Here is an 18166-nt window from a genome sequence, read left to right on the forward strand (position 1 = left end):
GAAAAAGATGTGTGTTTTTGCGTCCAAAACTCGCGAACTTTATAGGACAGGCCTGGAAAAAGGGCTCATGCGATCGCATGAGCTTTACCCTTCAAGGCCATGCGATCGCATGGCCAGCTGGGGAGGCTCAAAAGTCTTTGTTTTTTTATGCCGACGGTTTTTAAATATAATATAATATATATATATTAATTTTAAGAATTAATTATATATTATATTATATTCATGTGCATAGTTGACTTGTAATTTTTAGTCCGTTGCGTCGAGCGTTGAGAGTTGACTCTGGTCCCGGTTCCGGATTTTTGAACGTCCTTCCGTACAATTTAATATCTTGTACTTTGCGTTTTGAATCTTGTACTCTTGTAATTTTGAGACGTTTTTTTATCAATAATTGGAACCTCATTGATTGTATTTTGTACTTTTGAGCTTTTTTGGTCGTTTGAGACTTCAATTCGTCGAATCTATCTTTTGTATTCACCTTTTATTATTTAAACGAATATCACTTGTAAATAGAACAGTTGCGACTAAAAGCTTGTCTTTCTTGAGGGATAATGCTATGAAATATATGTTCGTTTTTAGCATTATCAAATATTCCCACACTTGAGCTTTGCTTGTCCTCAAGCAATATAGTCTTGAAATACTAGAATCACTTCTTTATTCTTCACACTTTGTACATCAGTGATTTCAATACGGCGGTATAAACAATGGTAGTAACGATATGGTTTATAGTCCCATATGACTATAAAATTTAGATCCATTAAGGAAATTGGATCTTTATGAAAACATTTGATCTTTTGAAAATTAAATCTAGTTTTTACCCTAGATAAGTTTTCCAGAATAACCCTTCACCGGTGTTTGCAAAATATTTTTGTGGGTTTGGTGGGTTTCAGATTTGAAAATTTTAGCTCAAAACATGTGGTTTTGTGTCACCCACTTGCTAACCTTGTATTGGGAAAGCAACACGTCCAATATACTTGCTCCGTATATTACCTTTCGGTAAACTACTGTCCGGTTGTAGAGGAAAGCGTTTGAACAAGCAACTGTTAAGGCAATGTCCCCTGACATGCTTTTAATTATGGCCTATAACGTGTCGGACGCAATTACTATCCTTGGTAGGAGCAATAGTAAAGCTCACCCTTATGATTTTTAGGTCTGGCACAAGGTCCTGTCTTTGACCATGCTATGCAACCACCGTTCTTACGGTTGACACCCGATTTAGTTCAGGTGACCTAATGAATTCCAGGTGAATTCCTAGGATTTTACGTTCAATGGTAATGAACGCATTGAAAATGGGTTTTCAGAAAACAAACCGGTTTGTAATTTTGATCAAAATGTTTTCTCGTTCAAGCTCGAGTTTAGATATCATTGAATTCCATGAGTTTGTAATTCTCAATCTTTAAGGTCAATCTCAAGGATTGAGTAATATCAGGCTTAAAAGCTGATTTTTAATCTTTAAGGAGATTATCCTTTCTGGGGGTCTGATTTATTAGTCTTATCAAGCTAATTTGCACGGTGTCCTCCCCATTTTACAAGACAGATCCTCTCATAGTTAGGATAAGTATGACCACTTGGCGACCCTGTTTGATGCTGAGGTCCGTGGATTTCCTGCTGATTTTAGAGATGACTTTTCTAGATTTTTCATCAACCTACAGCTGGTCTCGACGACAACTTCATGACCTAAATCAAGAAGCGCGTGTCTTTTTCGAAAGAATTTACTTTCTTTTAACGATGGAATTGATTTATCGTGTAGATCCATCTCTTCTTTTCTTTCATCAGGTAAAACAGTTTAGTTTAGTCCAAAGCAAAAGTATCTTCAATTATTTGTTACAGAAATATTTGACATATGTTTAAGATAACTTGGTAATTTTTCCCACACTTGGCTTTTATTTTCCTTTTTATTGTCCTCTATTCCATTTTAAATGAATTTTAACATTTTGGTTTGTTTCTCAATTTATGTCCTTTCCGAGGTAACAATAATTTCGGTGTTATCACCTAGTTTTATCGTTCATAAATATGTATAAACATGATTTTGAGTTCATTTAATTGAAAATTTTGAAAAATTTTACTAGAATTGGGTAGTCAGTATATAAGACTAGGGCTGTTCTTTATTATCAGAGAGCACTAGATTCTAATACAACTACTACGTTACTAGTATTTTTAATGGTAACCAAGTGTTTAAGATAAAAATTTTAAAAATCCGAAAGAATTTAACCCCTTCCCACACTTAAGATCTTGCAATGCCCTCATTTGCAAGAAATCAGTAACAATTTAAATTATTGAGGGTGATTAGCGTAGAAATGATTAAATTTTACCAAAGTTTCCAAACATATTGGCGTTTGTTTGCTGAATGATAAATGGTGCATATCATTTGTTCATTCCGTCTGTTGTTACATCACATTTATTTGTCATCTTGTCGTCAAAATTAGTAGCTTTTGCTGAACTTAATGCCAGTCTTTGAAAATGCGCTGTTTTACCCTGTTTTGTACAATTTACAATATACATACATACAAATATAAACATGCATGGCAATTTGAAATGGGACTTAATATCCCACTTTCAAATCCTAAATGTGAAATATTAGTACACAATAATAATAAAAATGATAAAGATTACATAAGTATATTCAATAACATAAGTTTAAACATGAATAAGTAAAAAGATAAAAATATAAAAATCCTATAAATAACCAAATGGAACTAAATCAGTCTGGATATGGGTTCCAGTTCATCTCATTAGGTGGGTTCCATTGTTGGTTATAGGTGTTTTGATAGGCTTGGTTATAGTTATACCGGTTAAAGGGTGGTCGGATATCGGGGCTGTGTGGCGGAAAATGAGCAGGTCGAGTAGGTACATAGTTATTTGGTACCTGATATGATAGCTGGCTCATGATTTGGTGCTGATGAACTAACCAGCTATGGTGTTGGCGTCGCCTATAATCCTCGTATACTCGCTCAGAGTTCCACTGCTCATACATACTATGTCTGGCCGCGTTCGTCATTGCTTCCTCATCTATACGAACGTGGACGTCAAGAATAGCATCTCGAAAGACATCCCTAATGTCTTCCGCCTCCTCCATTTCCTCGTCTGAGCCTCTCTCTACCTGAGGATGAGATCCCTCATAGGGTACTGCCTGGTTACGTCTACTTTTCAATACCTTAGCACCCACATAAACTTTCAATCCTAAGGGCTCAACCTGTTCTCTACAAAGCTGTAATGGACCCCCTTGGTTCCTATCAACACCTAAATACTCTCCAATGAGAGTAACAAAAGTACCTCCTCCTATTATACTCCCGGCCTGCATTCCCTCTACCATTTTAGATAAATAAAAAGCAACACAGTAAGGGATATTGACAAAGCTTCTAGGATCCCGAATACACTTTAGGTAGAATAAATCATGTAAGGTAATTTTTTCTTTATTGTGACCTATCTGTGTAATTGAGTTAGCCAAAAATCTATGAATAATACGAAGCTCGGCTCTGTCAATATGCGTATAGGAGTGTCCTCCTGCTCGTGTAAAAACATCAAAATGTGACATACGCCTCCAAATGGCGTCAGCGTCAAAGTTGCTATCTACCCTTTCACCATAATGAATCAAGTTTGTACAATCGGGTAGTAGCAACTCACCAGGAGTATATATCTGTAAAGCCCTGGCCATGTCCAGCATGGACATTCTGTACATCCTACTGCCAAGGATAAACCTAAGAAATCTTCTATCATCTATTCTAACTATATTTGTATCAAGTGATACAGTACTCATCAACTCAACACACCATTCCTTATATACAGGCCTACGAATGGTGAAAAGACGTTCCCAATCTGTAGAAGAAGAACTACCATACCTTTGTACTAAAAGTTGTCTAACACGGTCAGCTAGATGGACCGTTTCCAAAGGGGCCCAATCGATTACCCTTGGCACCTCTACATTTTTTGTTACCAATTTGAATTTGTTCCTTTGATATGTCTCGTAATCTCTCCATCTCCTATCAAATCTTAGATTAGGATGCAGAGTGTGTTCAGGAATCGTTGGAAATTCTACTTGCGGCCTCATTGGGAATACTATGAATTCATCAACAAACTGTACCGGATCATAATAAGGTATGTGCTGATCAGGCTGTTGTTGTGGTTCTTGTTGTGGTTCTTGTTCGTGTTGCATTTCTGGTTCTGGTTCTAGTGCTGGTCATCTAGATGATGATGCTCCTGAACCTCCAGTATCGGCTTTCTGCAAAACACATTAAACACAAAATTTATGCATCCAAATATGCATTAGTGTTAGCAAAATAACAACTTAAAACAATCACTATAACATGTTAAATCAAAATTAAACTTATACACATTTTCACAATTTTTCACAATTCTACACTTTGCAGATAAGCACATATGAAAATGTATACAAAGTTCATAAGCTTTTAACTCAAATAACATGTCAAAATAGTCATTACTAATAATTAAACAAGTCTCAAATAGCAATTACATCAAATTAATCAAGTTCATGAATTTTGGACTTAAAAAGTCCACTTTAATCTCCAAAAATCATGTTTAGGATCAATGTTTGGATCATTTAACTATTTAAACATGTTACACTACTCAATTTAGCAATAATTCATGACAAAAATCGGCCATACCCTGTTTATATCAAAAAGCCCCAAATTGCTCAAGAACACAAACCCTAGATTTCTAAAAATTTTGATGTTTTTGGCTTCAAATCATGTTAAATAGCATCAATCTAGGTTATACATGCATAAAATACTAACAATTTAACACTAATTACACTAGAAATTAACAAAATTGCATTAGGTAAAAAATTGATAATTATCACAAAAACTAGGAATTTATAGAGTTTAGGGGTGTAATTTTTACCATTTTGCTGAAGAATGAGAATCTAGGCATGATTAGAGCAAGAAAAATGACGAATTACGGTGGAAAATTGCGAATTTTAGAGGTGATTTTGGGGTTGGTTCGTATATGTGTGTGTGTTTTGTGTTGTGACAGAACCGCTGAGCTGCTTGTATCAGGCCTAAAATACAGGTCCATGCGATCACATGGCTTCAAAGGCCTAACTCCATGCGATCGCATGGAGTCCCGGGTACAGTGTTCTGGGCTTTTTTTTTTTTTTTTATTTATATAAAACCATATAGTTTATAAAACTTATAATTAATTAAATTTTAAAAATTTGTTTTCCTTTAGGAGCGAGGGTGTTTCGGATCGATGTCCTAGTCCGTCCCTCGACAAAATTTTAAAATTTGTCAATTCAAAGCGCGGTTTTAAAAGTAAAGATTTTTGGATTTTTTAATGTTTTTGGCATACTTTAATTCAATAAGATTAAAAGTAATGATAATAAAAGTTCTCGTCCCTCCCTCGGGTAAAGCAATTTCGGTTCAACGACCTAGTCTTCAACTCACGACGAATTTTAAAAATCATATTTTTAACTTAGCGAAATAAAGTAAATTTTTGTTTTTAAATTCACACAACTTAAATTTAAAATATGCATAAAATTAAAAATTCATATTTTTTTTAAAAATTAAAAATTCACACCAAACTTATATTATATTTTTGTTTTTATACATACAAACTTAAAAATATCAATTGTTCAAATATTTATAATTTTAAATATATTAATTTAAAAAGTTTACAATATTAATTTAAGATTTATATATTAATTTTATAAACATGGTAAAAATAAAATTAAAAATCTTTTTGGTCTTTTATCCCACTTTAATCAATCAAATATTATCAAAAATATGCGCCCCTCTTTTCGGTAAAGTAATTTCAGTTCCATGACCTAATTTAACTCATGACGAATTTTTGAAATATTTTAGGTTGATTGATTAAAGATATTTATACCTTAAAAATAAACGTTAAATTTCGCAGTGATGTAATAAATTTTTGAATGATATCAATAATTTCGGTCGCCAAACCTAATTTTATTCAATACCAATTTAATAATTTATAGCGAACAAATTAGCGTTTATTATCAAAAGGTTAAAAATGAAAATAAAAAAAATAAAAACTGTACAGACTTACCTGTGAGATAGTATTCTTAGTTATATGATCTATCCCATTCATAAGATAGTCGGTTTAATTGGTTTTCCATAGCTACAAAGGCGTAACCTCGAGCATTCAATGTTTTTTCTTCTAAACATATGAACGGTCCGTCTCTGCATAAAGTAACAAATTCGGTGTTTGAATAGGTTTGATTATTTGAACATTTACCTCCATGTGATCATTTTCCGCATTTGTGACATCTTTCTAGGTGTCGTGCTCTTCTTTTCGCTGCGGATTTTGATTTTCCTTTACCAAATTGTAACTTATTATCTTCGCATCTGGATTCTTTTTCTTACTCCGTCCAATCTTTCTCTGATTACTGATACTATTTCACTCGGAAGTGTGTCATTATTACGTTTAGTGATCAAAGCGTGTAGCATTAGACCATGGTTTAGTTCACAGGCAGTCTTCATTTCGTAAAAACCTAAAAAAAATAAAAATTCAGAATGGGGGGAGAATACTAGTTCTTTAGGGTCTGCTAGGGAAAGACCATTCGGGTTCCATTTTCGAGAACTACACGAAAACAGAGAATCTAACTCTAACAGAAATACATATTATCCTTTAAAGACTTGATTCTCCCCACACTTAGTTAGCTGTGGTATCGAAATTGTGATTAACTTCGTTGTCGACTTTCATCGGATTATCTATGTAATGTTTAACTCTGTGACCATTAACCTTAAATTCAATCCCATTTAAATTTATTAATTCTATCGTTCCGTATGGAAAAACTCTTTTGACTATGAATGGTCCAGACCATCTCGATTTCAATTTTCCAGGAAATAGCTTGAATCGTGAATTGAAAAGAAGAACTCTATCTCCTTCTTTAAATTCTTTTGAACTTCTGATTCTTTTATCATGCCATTTCTTCGTTCTTTCTTTATAGATTAACGAATTTTCGTATGCTTCATGTCTTAATTCTTCTAATTCGTTTAGTTGACTTAATCGTAGACATCCAGCTTCATGTAAATCAAGATTACATGTCTTCAAAGCCCAAAATGCTTTGTGTTCAATTTCTACTGGAAGATGACATGCTTTTCCATAGACGAGTTTAAAAGGTGTGGTTCCAATTGGAGTTTTGTAGGCTGTTCTAAAAGCCCAGAGTGCATCCTCCAATTTAATGGACCATTCCTTCGGATTTGATCCTACGGTTTTCTCTAGAATACGTTTTAAAGCTCGGTTGGTATTTTCAACTTGTCCACTTGTTTGTGGATGATATGCGGTGGAGATTTTATGAGTTACTCCATATCTTTTAAGAACTTTCTCAAGTTGATTATTACAAAAATGAGTTCCCCGATCACTTATTAAAGCTTTCGGTGTTCCAAACCTTGCAAAAAGACATTTTAAAAAGTTGACTACAACTCGTGCATCGTTAGTTGGGAGAGCTTGTGCTTCCGCCCATTTAGATACATAATCAATGGCGACGAGAATATAGAGATTATTATGAGATTTTGGAAATGGACCCATAAAGTCAATACCCCGAATGTCAAATACTTAACATACTTGAATGACATTTTGTGGCATTTCATCACGTTGACTTATTTTTCCAGTCCTTTGACAAGCATCACAGGATTTGCAAAGAAGGTGTGCGTCTTTGTAAATTGTAGGCCAATAGAATCCAGCATCATAAACTTTTCTTGCTGTTAGTTGAGGCCCATAATGCCCTCCTGTTGGTCCTGTGTGACAATGGTTTAAAATTTTACTAGCTTCATCTCCGAATACACATCGGCGTATTATTCCATCGGGACAACTTTTAAACAAATGTGGATCTTCCCAGAAATAGTGTTTTATATCACTGAAGAATTTCTTTCGTTTTTGGTACGATAATCCTTTTTCAAGGAATCCACATACTAAGTAGTTTGCATAGTCTGCAAACCATGAAATTTCATTATAATCTATCTTCAATAGATATTCATCAGGAAAGTTGTCTTGTATGGCCGATTCATTTAGAACTTCTAATTCGGGATTTTCAAGACGAGAAAGATGATCAGCGGCGAGATTTTCTGCTCCTCTTTTATCTCGGATTTCAATATCAAACTCTTGTAAGAGTAAGATCCAACGGATTAATCTTGGTTTGGCATCTTGTTTCGAAAATAGGTATCTAAGAGCAGAATGGTCGGTATAGACCACCATTTTTGCTAGAACGAGATATGAACGAAATTTGTCAAAAGCAAAGACAATAGCAAGGAGTTCTTTTTCAGTAGTTATATAGTTCGTTTGTGCTCCTTGTAACGTCTTACTAGCATAATATATAGGTTGAAATCGTTTTTCAATCCTTTGTCCAAAAACGGCTCCCATTGCAAAATCACTTGCATCGCACATTAGTTCAAACGATAGATTCCAATATGGTGTTATCATGATCGGCGCATTAGTGAGTTTCTCTTTAAGAATATTAAAAGATTTGATGCATTCATCTGAAAAGATGAATGGAGCATCCTTTTCTAGGAGTTTATTCATAGGAGTGGAAATTTTAGAAAAATATTTTATGAAACGTCGGTAAAAACCGGCATGCCCTAGAAAACTCCTAACTCCTCTAACATTGGTGGGATGTGGAAGTTTAGCAATTACATCTACTTTAGCTCTATCCACTTCAATTCCTTCTTTTGAAATTTTATGTCCAAGAACGATGCCTTCTTTAACCATGAAATGGCATTTCTCCCAATTAAGTACTAGATTTGATTGTTCGCATCTAATAAGCATTCGTTCAAGATTAGCTAGACATGATTCAAATGTATCACCGAAGACTGAAAAGTCATCCATGAAAACTTCCATGCATTCTTCTATCATGTCGTGAAAAATCGCCATCATACACCTTTGAAAGGTTGCAGGGGCATTGCAAAGTCCAAATGGCATGCGTTTGTAAGTAAAAGTACCATAAGGGCATGTGAATGTGGTTTTCTCTTGATCTTTGGAATTTGAAAATATCCGGAAAAACCATCAAGAAAACAATAGTAACTATTTCCGGCTAATCTTTCCAACATTTGATCAATAAAAGGTAAGGGAAAGTAATCTTTTCTGGTGGCGTCATTTAATTTTCTATAATCAATACATACACGCCATCCTGTTACAGTCCTAGTAGGAATAAGCTCATTTTTTTCATTTGTAATGACAGTCATGCCACCCTTCTTAGGCACGCATTGAACTGGGCTTACCCATGGACTATCAGAGATTGGATAAATTAAACCTGCATCTAGCAGTTTAATAATTTCTTTTTTAACTACATCTTACATATTCGGATTTAGTCTTCGTTGGCGTTGCACATACGTTTTATGACCTTCTTCCATAAGGATTTTATGTGTGCAATACGAAGGACTTATTCCTTTAATATCATGAATCTTCCAAGCAATGGCTGGTTTATGAGCTTTCAACACAGAAATGAGTTGTGATTTCTCATTTTCAGTAAGAGAAGAAGATATTATTACAGGTAATTCAGATTCACCATGTAAATAAGCGTATTCCAAATGGTTTGGAAGTGGCTTTAACTCTAATTTCGGAGGTTCTTCTATCGATGATTTGTATCGATATTTGTCTTCTTCTTTTAGCATTTGAATTTCTTCTGTTGTTGGTTCATATCCATTAGCTATTAGTGTAGCTAACATTTCAGCTTCATCAATTGGTTCAGTTCCTTCTCCTAAAGAACATTCTCCTGTTCCTTGTAATTCTAGAAATTCTTCCAACAATTCTGCATGTGAATCTATAGTTTGAATATAATAACATGTATCATCTGCAGATTGCGGTTGTTGCATTGCTCTATCAACTGAAAAGGTAACACTCTCATCCTCTATACTTAGGGTCAGTTTCTTACCAAACACGTCTATCATTGCTTTAGCCGTGTTTAAGAATGGTCTTTCTAATATGAGAGGAACTTGAGAATCTTCTTCCATGTCCAGAACAACAAAATCTACTGGAAATACTAAAGTACCAACTTTAACTAGCATGTTCTCCATTATCCCTCTAGGATATTTTATTGATCGATCGGCTAGTTGTATACTTATTCTTGTTGGTTTCAATTCTCCAAGGTCTAGTTTAGTGTATAGTGAATACGGCATTAAATTTATACTAGCACCTAAGTCTGCCAATGCTTCTATTGAACTAAGACTACCCAAAAAACATGGAATTGTGAAACTTCCTGGATCAGATAGTTTTTCTGGTATCTTATTCAACAGCACTGCTGAACAATTAGCATTTATAGTAACAGCCAAGAGTTCTTCCATTTTCTTTCTATTCGTGATCAGATCTTTCAAGAATTTAGCATATCTAGGCATTCCTGAAATCACATCAATGAAAGGAAGATTTACATTTATCTGTTTAAACATATCCAAGAATTTGGATTGCTCGGCTTCAAGTTTCTCTTTCTTCATTTTACTCGGGTAAGGAAGTGGTGGTTGGTATGGTTTAACATAAGGTTTAGCCTTAACTGTGTTATCTTCATTAACCTTTTCAACTACCGGTTCTTTTTCCGTATCTTGATCAGGTTGTGGTTCTTGTGGAGTAGGAATAGCTTCATCAGAAGTTACAGGTATTTCAGGTGGTTTAAGTGTTGTACCACTTCTTGTGGTAATGGCTTTAGCTGTTTCATTCCGGGGGTTTGCATTTGTATCACTAGGTAAACTTCCCGATTTTCTTTCACCTATTAACCTTGCTAGGTTACTTACTTCTTGTTCCAAGTTTTGAATAGAAGCTTGTTGATTTCTAAATGCTTGAGCATTTTGTTCATTAGTTTGTTTTTGAGATGTGAAAAACTGCGTTTGAGTTTCAACTAGCTTCGTCATCATATCTTCTAAATTCGGCTTTTTATCATCGGGTTGTGGTGGTTTGTTTTGAAAATTAGGTCTTTGCTGGTTGTAAGTATTGTTAGATACTTGTTGATTGCTAGGACCTTGTTGGTTGTTGTATGGAATATTTCGGTTATAATTCTGATTTTGATTATAGATCGGTCTTGGCGGTTGATAATTATTCTGATAATTATTTCCAGGCTTTTGGTTTATGTATGAAATATTCTCTCTTTGTTCCATTGTTAATTCAATACTGAGACAATCTTTTGTCAAATGTGGTCCTCCACACTGCTCACAACTAATTCGTATTGAGTGGATATCTTTAGTCATCTTTTCCATTCGTCTCTCCACAGCATCTATCTTTGCGTAAATGGAATCTAAGTCATGGCTAGAATCGGCTCTAGCTGCTTTAGATGATCTAACGATATCTTTTTCTTGGTGCCACTCATGTGAGTGGGAAGCAGTGTTATCAATAATTTTATAAGCATCAGTTTCGGTTTTCTTCATAATTGAACCACCAGCTGCTATATCTATGTCTTTTCTTGTAGTGATGTCACATCCTTGGTAGAATATTTGTACTATTTGACAGGTGTCTAAACCATGTTGCGGACATCCTCTTAATAACTTTCTAAATCTTGTCCACGCCTCATATAGAGTTTCATTCGGTTTCTGTGTGAACGTAACAATTTCTCCTTGAAGTCTTACGGCTTTAGATGCCGGAAAGAATTGTTTAAGAAATTTTTCAACTAAAACGTCCCATGTATCGATCGCCCCTTCAGGTAACGATTCCAACCAATCTTTGGCTTCTCCCTTTAAAGTCCAGGGAAATAACATGAGATATATCTGTTCATCCTCCACTTCTCGGATTTTAAATAGAGTGCAGATCCTATTAAATAGAGTGCAGATATATCTTTTTCTTTAGACTAAGATTTAGGTGCTTTAGTACCTTTTTAAGTTATTTCCATTTGGGATATAGTTTTACTTGTAAGCTTTAATATTTTTAGACGCCTTTTACCTATGTATCAATTATCATTCCAATTAGTAATCTCAATTTGCGATTATAATTTTAAGTTAGTGATAGTAATAAGGTTGGGTTAGTCGAGTGTTTTTAAGTTCTATAAGTCACTCTTTTTCTTTCTTATTTTTATTTTTCGATTTTTTCCGACGCACTCTTTTTCTTTCTTATTTCTCGCTATTCTAGTTTTTAGGACATAGATTTTTATTCTACTTCTTATCTAAATTTCTTAAAATTACGAAAATTTATTTTAAGTGGTTAAATTGATAGACATCAAAATTTTCTGGTTCGTAGTAATAGTTGGATTTGTACGTGGACCGGGTTATTGGAGCCAAACAGTCCTCAATTATATAATTTATCCTGCCCCTCTTTTGGCTATTCGAAACGTGGGCAAAATCAGAAAAGTCTATTGATTGGATAACTTATATAATTTTTCTTTCCTTTTTAAAAACTAATAGGATATTCAGTGAATGCACCGAGCAAGACGTTCACCACCTTTTATACGTTCACCACATGTAACTAGATCAAGACATTTAGCAAATATAACCGCCGTTGATTTTTCTTTAGAATCGTCATCCAGTCAACCAAGTACTCCAATTCAAATTTCCGATAATCCATTTTTTGAACCCGACCTCACAATTGAGAATCCGGAGAATATTCAGGGACGATTCATAGATCCTGAACCACTAAACTTTCCTCCGGAACCACCAATCATTCAAACAGAGATTGTTGAGGAATGAACCATTAAATCAGAATCCTCTAGTGATTCGAATTCAACAAATTCAATTATGGAGAATCTGGAACCTTTAAGTATGGAAGACCGAATGAGAGCTAAACGCACTGGCCAAGGTCACGCAATTACTCATCCAGAAATTAATGCGCCAGATTATGAAATCAAAAGACAAATTCTACACATGGTGACTAATCAATGCCAATTTAGTGGTGCACCGAAGGAAGATCCAAATGAACATCTTCGTACCTTTAATAGGATCTGCACACTATTTAAAATAAGAAAAGTGGAAGATGATCAGATATATCTCATGTTATTTCCCTGGACTTTAAAGGAGAAGCCAAAGATTGGTTGGAATCGTTACCTGAAGGGGCGATTGATACATGGGACGTTTTAGTTGAAAAATTTCTTAAACAATTCTTTCCTGCATCTAAAGCCGTAAGACTTCAAGGAGAAATTGTTACGTTTACACAGAAACCGAATGAAACTCTATATGAGGCGTGGACAAGATTTGGAAAGTTATAACGAGGATGTCCGCAACATGGTTTAGATACCTGTCAAATAGTACAAATATTCTACCAAGGATGCGACATCACTACAAGGAAAGACATAGATATAGCAGCTGGTGGTTCCATTATGAAGAAAACCGAAACTGATGCTTATAAAATTATTGATAACACTGCTTCCCACTCACATGAGTGGCACCAAGAAAAAGATATCGTTAGATCATCTAAAGCAGCTAGAGCCGATTCTAGCCATGACTTAGATTCCATTTCCGCAAAGATAGATGCTGTCGAGAGACGAATGGAAAAGATAACTAAAGATATACACTCAATACGAATTAGTTGTGAGAAGTGTGGAGGACCACATTTTACAAAAGATTGTCTCAGTATTGAATTAACAATGGAACAAAGAGAGAATATTTCATACATAAACCAAAGGCCTGGAAATAATTATCAGAATAATTATCAACCGCCAAGACCGATCTACAATCAAAACTAGAACTATAACCAAAATATTCCATACAACAACCAACAAGTTCCTAGCAATCAACAAGTATCTAACAATACTTACAACCATCAAAGACCTAATTTTCAAAACAAACCACCACAACCCGATGATAAAAATTCGAATTTATAAGATATGATGACGAAGCTAGTTGAAACTCAAACGCAGTTTTTCACATCTCAAAAACAAACCAATGAACAAAATGCTCAAGCATTTAGAAATCAACAAGCTTCTATTCAAAATCTGGAACAAGAAGTAAGTAACCTAGCAAGATTAATAGGTGAAAGAAAACCGGGAAGTCTACCTAGTGATACAAATGCTAACCCCCGGAATGAAACAGCTAAAGCCATTACCACAAGAAGTGGTACAACACTTAAACCACCTGAAATACCTGTAACTTTTGATGAAGCTATTCCTACTCCACAAGAACCACAACCTGAACAAGATAAGGAAAAAGAACCGATAGTTGAAAAGGTTAATGAAGATAACACAGTTAAGGCTAAACCTTATGTTAAACCATACCAACCACCACTTCCTTACCCGAGTAAAATGAAGAAAGAGAAACTTGAAGCCGAGCAATCCAAATTCTTGGATATGTTTAAACAGATAAATGTAAATCTTCCTTTCATTGATGTGATTTCAGGAATGCCTAGATATGCTTAATTCTTGAAAGATCTGATCACGAATAGAGAGAAAATGGAAGAACTCTCGGCTATTACTATGAACGCTAATTGTTCAGCAGTGCTGTTGAATAAGATACCAGAAAAACTATCTGATCCAGGAAGTTTCCCAATTCCATATTTTCTGGGTAGTCTTAGTTCAATAGAAGCATTGGCAGACTTAGGTGCTAGTATAAATTTAATGTCGTTTTCACTATACACTAAACTAGACCTTGGAGAATTGAAACCAACTAGAATAAGTATACAACTAGCCGATCGATCAATAAAATATCCTAGAGGGATAATGGAGAACATGCTAGTTAAAGTTGGTACTTTAGTATTTCCAGTAGATTTTGTTGTTCTGGACATGGAAGAAGATTCTCAAGTTCCTCTCATATTAGGAAGACCATTCTTAAACACGGCTAAAGCAATGATAGACGTGTTTGGTAAGAAATTGACCCTAAGTATAGAGGACGAGAGTGTTACCTTTTCAGTTGATAGAGCAATGCAACAACCGCAATCTGCAGATGATACATGTTATTATATTCAAACTATAGATTCACATGCAGAATTGTTAGAAGAATTTCCAGAATTACAAGGAACAGGAGAATGTTCTTTAGGAGAAGGAACAGAACAAATTGATGAAGCTGAAATGTTAGCTACACTTATAGCTAATGGATATGAACCAACAACAGAAGAAATTCAAATGCTAAAAGAAGAAGACAGATATCGATACAAATCATCGATAGAAGAACCTCCGAAATTAGAGTTAAAGCCACTTCCAAACCATTTGGAATACGCTTATTTACATGGTGAATCTGAATTACCTGTAATAATATCGTCTTCTCTTACTGAAAATGAGAAATCACAACTCATTTCTGTGTTGAAAGCTCATAAACCAGCCATTGCATGGAAGATTCATGATATTAAAGGAATAAGTCCTTCGTATTGCACACATAAAATCCTTATGGAAGAAGGTCATAAAACGTATGTGCAACGCCAACGAAGACTAAATCCGAATATGCAAGATGTAGTTAAAAAAGAAATTATTAAACTGCTAGACGCAGGTCTAATTTATCCAATTTCTGATAGTCCATGGGTAAGCCCAGTTCAATGCGTACCTAAGAAGGGTGGCATGACTGTCATTACAAATGAAAAAAATGAGCTTATTCCTACTAGGACTGTAACAGGATGGCATGTATGTATTGATTATAGAAAATTAAATGACGCCACCAGAAAAGATCATTTTCCCTTACCTTTCATTGATCAAATGTTGGAAAGATTAGCCGGAAATAGTTACTATTGTTTTCTAGATGGATTTTCCGGATATTTTTAAATTCCAATAGCACCCGAAGATCAAGAGAAAACTACATTCACGTGCCCTTATGGTACTTTTGCTTACAAACGCATGCCATTTGGACTTTGCAACGCCCCTGCAACCTTTCAAAGGTGTATGATGGCGATTTTTCATGACATGATAGAAGAATGCATGGAAGTTTTCATGGATGACTTTTCAGTCTTCGGTGATACATTTGAATCATATCTAGTTAATCTGAAACGAATGCTTATTAGATGCGAACAATCAAATCTAGTTCTTAATTGGGAGAAATGCCATTTCATGGTTAAAGAAGGCATCGTTCTTGGACATAAAATCTCAAAGGAAGGAATTGAAGTGGATAGAGCTAAAGTAGATGTAATTGCTAAACTTTCACATCCCACCAATGTTAGAGGAGTTAGGAGTTTTCTAGGGCATGTCGGTTTTTACCGACGTTTCATAAAAGATTTTTCTAAAATTGCCACTCCTATGAATAAACTCCTAGAAAAGGATGCTCCATTCATCTTTTCAGATGAATGTATCAAATCTTTTAATATTCTTAAAGAGAAACTCACTAATGCGCCGATCATGATAACACCAAATTGGAATCTACCATTTGAACTAACGTGCGATGCAAGTGATTTTGCAATGGGAGCCGTTTTAGGACAAAGGATTGAAAAACGATTTCAACCTATATATTATGCAAGTAAGACGTTACAAGGAGCACAAACAAATTACACAACTACTGAAAAAGAACTCCTTGCTATTGTCTTTGCTTTTGACAAATTTCGTTCATATCTCGTTCTAGCAAAAACGGTGGTCTATACCGACCATTATGCTCTTAGATACCTATTTTCGAAACAAGATGCTAAACCAAGATTAATCCGTTGGATCTTACTCTTACAAGAGTTTGATATTGAAATCCGAGATAAAAGAGGAGCAGAAAATCTCGCCGCTGATCATCTTTCTCGTCTTGAAAATCCCGAATTAGAAGTTCTAAATGAATCGGCTATACAAGACAACTTTCCTGATGAATATCTATTGAAGATAAATTATAATGAAATTCCATGGTTTGCAGACTATGCAAATTATTTAGTATGTGGATTCCTTGAAAAAGGATTATCGTACCAAAAACGAAAGAAATTCTTCAGTGATATAAAACACTATTTTTGGGAAGATCCACATCTGTTTAAAAGTTGTCCAGATAGAATAATACGCCGATGTGTATTCGGAGATAAAGCTAGTAAAATTTTAAACCATTATCACACAGGACCAACAGGAGGGCATTATGGGCCTCAACTAACAGCAAGAAAAGTTTACGATGCTGGATTCTATTGGCCTACAATTTACAAAGACGCACACCTTCTTTACAAATCCTGTGATGCTTGTCAAAGGGCCGAAAAAATAAGTCAACGTGATGAAATGCCACAAAATGTCATACAAGTATGTGAAGTATTTGACATTTGGGGTATTGACTTTATGGGTCCATTTCCAAAATCTCATAATAATCTCTACATTCTCATTGCCATTGATTATGTATCTAAATGGGTGAAAGCACAAGCTCTCCCAACTAATGATGCACGAGTTGTAGTCAACTTTTTAAAACGTCTTTTTGTAAGGTTTGGAACACCGAAAGCTTTAATAAGTGATCGGGGTACTCATTTCTGTAATAATCAACTTGAAAAAGTTCTTAAAAGATATGGAGTAACTCATAAAATCTCCACTGCTTATCATCCACAAACAAGTGGACAAGCTGAAAATACTAACCGAGCTTTAAAACGTATTCTAGAGAAAACCGTAGGATCAAATCCGAAGGAATGGTCCATTAAATTGGAGGATGCACTCTGGGCTTTTAGAACAGCCTACAAAACTCCAATTGGAACCACACCTTTTAGACTTGTTTATGGAAAAGCATGTCATCTTCCAGTAGAAATTGAACACAAAGCATTTTGGGCTTTGAAGACATGTAATCTTGATATGCATGAAGCTGGACGTCTACGATTAAGTCAACTAAACGAATTAGAAGAATTAAGACATGAAGCATACGAAAATCCGTTAATCTATAAGGAAAGAACGAAGAAATGGCATGATAAAAGAATCAGAAGTTTAAAAGAATTTAAAGAAGGAGACAGAGTTCTTCTTTTCAATTCACGATTCAAGCTATTTCCTGGAAAATTGAAATCAAGATGGTCTGGACCATTCATAGTCAAAAGAGTTTTCCCATACGGAACGATAGAATTAATAAATTCAAATGGGATTGAATTTAAAGTTAATGGTCACAGAGTTAAACACTACATAGATAGTCCGATGGAATTCGACAATGAAGTTAATCACAATTTCGATATCACAGCTAACTAAGTGTGGGGAGAATCAAGTCTTTAAAGGATAATATGTATTTCTATTAGAGTTAGATTGTCTGTTTTTGTGTAGTTCTCGAAAATGGAACCCGAATGGTCTTTCCCTAGCAGACCCTAAAGAACTAGTCTTCTCCCCCCATTCTGAATTTTTTTTTTTTTAGGTTTTTACGAAATGAAGACTGCCTGTGAACTAAACCATGGTCTAATGCTACACGCTTTGATCACTAAACGTAATAATGACACACTTCCGAGTGAAATAGTATCAGTAATC

Source organism: Rutidosis leptorrhynchoides, chromosome 1, assembly GCF_046630445.1.
Source record: "Rutidosis leptorrhynchoides isolate AG116_Rl617_1_P2 chromosome 1, CSIRO_AGI_Rlap_v1, whole genome shotgun sequence".
Lineage (NCBI taxonomy): Eukaryota > Viridiplantae > Streptophyta > Magnoliopsida > Asterales > Asteraceae > Rutidosis > Rutidosis leptorrhynchoides.